We start from the raw sequence: 6,949 nt of genomic DNA, 5'->3' as shown, positions 1-6,949 counted from the left end.
GTTATGAATGAATTTTCATTGCAAAAAAGGGACATTAGACAAAAGAGAAAAAAAAAAAAGACTTTTTTTTTAATAGTCCACAAAACAGAAAAAAAAAAGTGTGAGGTTCCCCCTCCAATTGGTCTGGTAGAACTGTTAGGAGGAATCCCCCAAGTTAAAAATAAAAGTGAGTGGGGTCCCCCCAAAAGTCATACCAGGCCCTTTAGGTCTGGGAATTTTAAGAGGGAACCCCGCCCCCCAAAAATGGGGGGAGTGTGGTCCCCCCCCCCCTAAAATTCCTACTAGACACTTGATCCAAGCACAGGACCGGCAGGAAAGGAGGGGAGGGAAAGGCGATCGAGCACCCACCCATCTCCCCTGGAGCCATACCAGACTATATGCCCTCGCCATTGTCTCCATGCTGATGAGAAAGGGGCCTCTTCCCCACAACCCTAACCCAGATGCTGCTGCCCCCCTTTGGAATTAGTAAAGGGTACCTGTACTCCTAATCATTCACTAAAAGGTTAAAAGCAAAAGTAAATAAACACACCATATGTTTTGAAAAAGTATTTTAATAAAAAAAAAACAAGTCAGTTTTTGACAAGTCCTTTATTTAGAAAAAAATAAATCCATCCATGTTATTCAGCGTCAATTATGACGAACAACACCGGCCGACTCGCCGAAATAAAAACAATCACACCGCACGCCGACCCGTCCCAGCCCGATGAAGACTCGTTGCAAAACGACAGCTCCGGCCCGAATGTAAACAAATGGGCGAAGTAAGCCGTGACGTCACGGGGCTCATTCCGCCCATTTGACATTCTGAGCTGTCATAGAACACAATAGCATTCGGGAGCTCCCAAATGGCATTCGGGTCTGGGAGCCGAGGTGTCATATGAATAGTATTATGACACCTCGGCTCCCAGACCCAAAAGGTCCACCCGAGAGGCGCACAGCACACCTGAGAGCCTGCACATCCATCTGAGAAACGCCCGCACAGGCCACCTGGAGACATCAGTGTGCCAACCCAGAACAACACAGAGTATGTAGCTTCATATTATATTGTATTGCTGTATAATGTATTGCTTAAGTCCTCTATAGAAGGTGTCCTTACTCCCTCTCCTGGCTGTCTCTTTTTGCTCTCAAGTTGAATGTCCTAGACTAGAACTAACTCTTTCAGTGGGTCCACTCCAACCTTAATTATCTGGGGATTAAGGTCACTCCCAAGCTCAATAAGTTATACGAAACCAACTTTTGGTCTTTTCTAGCCTTCCTCCAGACCTCCACCATTGGCAGGAGCTGATGTAGTTTGGTAGAAGTAGTTTGGTAGCACTTTCAAAATGACCTCTTCCCCCAAATTCTATACTTTATTCAGATGCTTTCCATACTCTTTTCTCAAAAGGTTCTTCTACCATTTGCAATCCATGCTTCTCATGACCCCTGAAGAAATGAAAAACCTCACCTGTCCATACATGGATGCTTAGTCGTCTTCTCAATAAAGCACCTCTTAAGGGCCATAGCTGGTTGAGACAAGATTTCTAGACCCCTACCCCCAGCAAAGTCCTCCACCGAACTGACTCAGATATTCATGACTTGCTTTTCTAAATTTAAAAGCTGCTAATCTAGTCATCTAAGTGATTTCCCTCTTTCCTCTCTGTATATCGACAGAGCAGTCTAGTCTTGTATGCACACCAATCTTTCATAGCGAATTGATTTTGTGAACAGGGCTTCAAATTATTATCACACTGGCACTGGGGTCCTGAAGCTGCTCAACAAAGTCTACGCACAGTTTCCCAATACTTGCTGGCAATGTCAATCACAACCAGGTAAGTTACTGCCTATCTTTTGTAGTTGTTCTCTGCTCCGCCCATTCTGGTCTGTAGTCCAGAATCTAAAGCTGGCCATACCCCATTAGAACTTTCTTTCACAATTCATCAGAGCATTCGATCTTGCCATCAAGTCAACTAATTTTGCTTGAATGCTCTTAAAAATATCATCCAGACCCGCTACTTGAATCAGACATATTAAACAGGTCCAGCTTGGTCCAATGTAAGTATGCATACCTGAGCAGACCACAGGGATCCTGTAAAGCCTTGTAGTAGCTGGAGCTACTACAGCATTTTACAGCAACTGTCTGGGTACTGTTCTGAGAGACTTCCCCTCTGCTCTGAAAACACAGGGGGATCTTCTATTGGCACACAGTCCGATCAGGGAATGCCTAGTAATGAATACAAGGCGTTCTCTGATTGCCATGAGATGATGAGGGAGCATGAAGCCGCCTTCACGGCCAATCAGAAAACCGGGCGCTGCGTCATTACACGGGGCACACAATCCATATACCCATTCCACTCCTGACCGCTTATCCATAATCAGAAGGGTTGGGTGCATCGGCAGTTGACGGATGGCTACCGTCCAGTAATACAAAAAAGTATGGACATCGGCACTCCAAAGGTAGAAGTCCGTCTATTTATTGCCGCACGTGCAAAACATGCTCATTGCATGTTTTTTGAATTGGAGTGCCGGTGTCCATACTTTTTTGTATTACTGGACGGTAGCCATCAGGAAGCCGGGCAGTGCGTCATTACACAAGTGGCGAGGGAGCATGGAGCTGGCTTCCCAGCCAATCAGGAAGCCGGGCAACGTGTAACGATGCGCTGCCCGGCTTCCTGCTACAGGAAGTATCGGGCTAGGCATCGGAGCATTTGGGCGAGTGTGAGTACTCGGCCAAATACTCGGTATCGGCACCGATACCAATACTTGTATCGGTGCATCCCTAGTTAGCAACTAAATAAATGTAGTTGCTAACAACATTTTTAGTGTGAACCAAGCAAACAACAGCTTTTTAATGCGCATCAAGCCACTGACAATATAAAAAAGTCCCTGTTTTTTTTTTTTGCCGGTTGTTTGAGAGTGCTGGTTGCTTGAATGCTGGATAATGTGGAGTTTACTGTATTTGCAAGGCATTTGATCTGTCTGTGCTCTGTCTGGTTTTCATTGCTAACTGTCATGCGCCATCCTTGGGAAGGGAACGGTGGATCTCATCTGCGGTCTAACTGTTGGTTTAGGCGGTTGTCAGGCTTAATCCCAGGCGGCTCTCTCAATCAAAGGCGGAGAGCTAGGAATTTACACATCATGGACCGCTACATTAAACAACGAAATAATAGGAGGCGGAGTTGCAGCAGGAAACTTAAGATATATTCCACAGTTAGGCAATCACCACTAGTATTTGAAATGTAACGGGTTTAAGGCAGTCTCTAGGTTAAAGCAGTATAGGCAAATCAAATTCAACAGGTCAAGTATATGTATTGGATTAGTGAGAGGTTATACTGAGACGCTCCACTAGGTGGCAACGTAGGGAATCCAATACAAGGCCACAGTAGACTTTAACCCCTTCGTGACTGAGGCCCTTTTTTCATTTTTTGCACGCATGTTATATTCCACATTTTAGGCCTGAAAATGACGTAAAACCCCCCAACATTATATATTTTCTGAATGCCAAGACCCTATAGAATAAAATGGTGGTAGTTGAAAATTTTTATGTTGCGCAATATTAGCGCAACTCCTTATTAAACCCCAAAATTTAGTGACAAATTTAATTAAATGCCCCAAAACACAACAAATTACCCATTTTTTAATGAAATATAAAAGATGAGGTTACAACGAGTAAAACGATACCCAACATGCCCAGTTTACAGATTGCGTGCGACCGTGAAACGGCGAAAAACTGCAGTACCCCAAAAAGTCAATAAAAGACGCTTTAAAAGCCCCCACAGGTCATCAATTTAGAGATACCCCAAAATACTGGCCCTAGAATTATTGCTCTCACTCCGGCGTGCGTGGCGATACCCAACATGTGTAGCGTGTTCGTCGTTTTCATGCGTAGGCGCACCCGACTCGTGTTTACGTGGTGACGCGCGTGCTCGCGGGGGCCTTTTACATAGGTAAGTCGCCAGGATCACTTCTGTTGTAAAGCCGACAGTCGGCTCTACAAGTTTAAACAGACTCCCGGCGGCAAAAGTCGCCGGGAGTCTGTTTAAACAGCCCCGATGCTGGCGACGTACACTGTACGTCGTCAGTCACGAAGGGGTTAAAGCAAGTACTTGCGGTTTGTTTGTGATGCTGTAGTTCGGTTGGAGAGGAGTCCAGAGAAGGCTGGCTGCTGGAGGAAGAGTAGGTGTCCGGTTCGCGTGATCCCAAGGTACGTGGAGAGGTTCCTGGGGTGTTTGGGCAATGATCCCAATAATCGAACACCCTAGAGCGTTCTCTGTAGGTTTAAATAGCCCGAAGCCGTGACGTCACGCGGCCGCGGGGCGTTTCCGCGTTCCAGCGTGCCGCGGACCGGAGGAACATCACACTAACTATGTCTTCATTGGGAAGATTTTGCAGCTTTTTATATCCTGTGGAAGGGGCCCAAACACAATCAGAACTGTGAAGTTGTCTTCCCAAATGGACACAAACAGCTTTTTTTTTTTTTTTTACCTGACAGCAGTCCTAATCCTTTCCCACTCTGTCCAAAAAAAAACCAAAAAAAACACCTGTTCTTATAATTGCTAGAAAATGTCCTCTCTTTTCATGTTGTTTCTCTAGTAGAAATCTGCTAAGGCCCCGTTCACATGTAGCGGATTATTGCGCGATTTCCGCCGCGATATCGCGCATTTTTGCAGCGCGATATCGCGAGAAGTCGCCGGCCAATGCTATTCAATGGAGCTGTCTTAGCTCCATGTCGCGCGTCGCTCGTCGCGGTCCCAAGTCGCTTCTACCGGACCCTTTTTTCGGCGGATTTTGCGCGATTTTGCCTTTTTTCTATGGAGCCCGACGGAGAAGGTTGCGCTACCGTCGCTGGATCGTCGCTGGAACGTCGCCCCGAAAGTCACGCTATCCCGGCCGTGCGGATCCGCTGCAAAAGGTATGTCGCTACGTGTGAATGGGGTCTTAATGGGACACAAACAGCAAACAAGTTCAATAGGTACAAAATAACTGTTTGGGGACTATTTATAAACAATTCGCTGAGCATTTTGTGAATCTCTAAACATTCGTTCTGTGTAAACAGAGACAAAAAGGAACATTCTCGGTGTATATTCTTTTCAGGCTGAATGCAATCTAATAACACATTATGGGCACTAGATGGAGCTGAGGAGCATAGGAAATAAGTATTTTGTTTCATATGCTATCTAGGGCAGGGATAGGTATTGACCAAGTCTGTGGTGGAGATTTTCCAAAGTACAGACCTTAGTGAAGGACACCAAGATACTTTTCAAACTAAAACCATCAAAAAACACTCTAGTCTCTTCTGGCCTATACAGCAATGCAGAATACCGCCAACTACAGAGGACTACAAATCCCAGCAATACATTATACAGCAATGCAGAATATTGCCAATTATAGAAGACTACAAATCCCAGCAATACATTATACAGTAATGACGAAATATATGAAGCTACATACTCTGTGTTCCTTCGGGATAATGGTTTCATGTCTCCAGGGTCTCAGGATGGCTCTCAGGTGGCCAGTGCGGGGCTCTCAGGTGGCCAGTGCGGGGCTCCCTGGTGGCCAGTGCGGTATTTAGTTTTAATTTATGTTGGGCTTTCCAACATACATTAAAAAAAAGCTTACATTTTATGTAATATGGGAGACGGAGGGATGCTTTGCTAATGTTTTAATTTTTTTACATTGACATTTACTTTAGTTACTTTAATGCACAGGGTGTGAACTGTGAACGGGCCTTAAGTGACAAGTTCAACTCAAACAAACCTGGCAGGGTCAACAGGTAAATACTAGCCGATGGCAAAGGCCATGAAATATAAAACCAATATTATTATTTTTTAAATAAATGTTATGTAGTATACAGAGACTTATTTTCAGTTTGGGTGGAGATATACTTTAATCTACAATGCTGGATTGCAAGGTCCAATGCACTGCACTGAATGGTAGAAGAAAACGATGTGCTGTATGTTTTATGGACTGGATGGGCAACGGTTAACCTGTAATAAAGACATGACATTGTTTTTTTTTCACTAGGTTTCAAAGACCTTGCAGGAAACTGTAAGCAAGAGCAGAGCTTAGGTTGGACACATCGTCTGATTTTGTCATGACAACTTAGGAAAGGATTGGACATCACAGTTTGCAATTTCAAAATTACTTTTAAAGGAGAACTATGGGGTTAAGGCTTTTCCGCATAGTTCTCCTTAGGGTAACGGGAGGACACAAACTAGCGTCCTCCCGTCACCCTAGGCTCAGTATACCGCGAGCTGTAGCTCGCGGTATACTGAGACGCCGCAGTTTACCGTGAGCTGCTGCTCGCGGTATACTAAGGTGCCGCAGCTGAAGCGGATCCCGACAATTGTGCCGGAATCCACCCAGCTGCGTGACTGACAGCTGGCTCTGCCTATCTAGAGGCAGAGCCAGCTGTACCCGCCCCCCTCCCCCGTCCGTTGCGCCAGTCAGCGCTGGCGGATCAGAGCGGGGGGAATCCAGCCCCATTAACCCAGCCCCAGAGTAGACATCTGTTTACCACTTCAGCAGCCTCTGCTCCCGACCGAGCTCCGCTTTTCTCTGCAGCACTTCAGTCCACTAAATGGCAAGCTCCGCCTCCCCTGCACGTACACAGGAAGGTACCAATTGTACAGGGGGACCTGGAACGTACCAAGTTACAACCCTAGCCCTGTGTCCTGCACAGCGTGGAGGCGAGCCCCGCCCATGCCACTCACGAGCACCAGTGTCCTGTGTGCAGACACTTTGCTGATCCCTGATCTAGGGGCCATAATGCGGTATAACTATACATTTGACCTGAAAAGAAAATATTAAGAACGTTTGTTTTTGCTGCTATTTGCACAGAATGAATGTCCATAGAGATTCACAGAGTTAATGGCTCTGTGAGTTGTTTACCTATAGACTCCTATGCACTGGCGGAACTACCAGGGTTGCAGTGGTCACAATCGCGACTGGGTCCTGGCGTTCCGCCTGTTGGGGG

Source organism: Nanorana parkeri, unplaced genomic scaffold (assembly GCF_000935625.1).
Source record: "Nanorana parkeri isolate BGI_ZX_2015 unplaced genomic scaffold, ASM93562v1 scaffold933, whole genome shotgun sequence".
Lineage (NCBI taxonomy): Eukaryota > Metazoa > Chordata > Amphibia > Anura > Dicroglossidae > Nanorana > Nanorana parkeri.
This window is presented reverse-complemented; position numbering follows the sequence as displayed.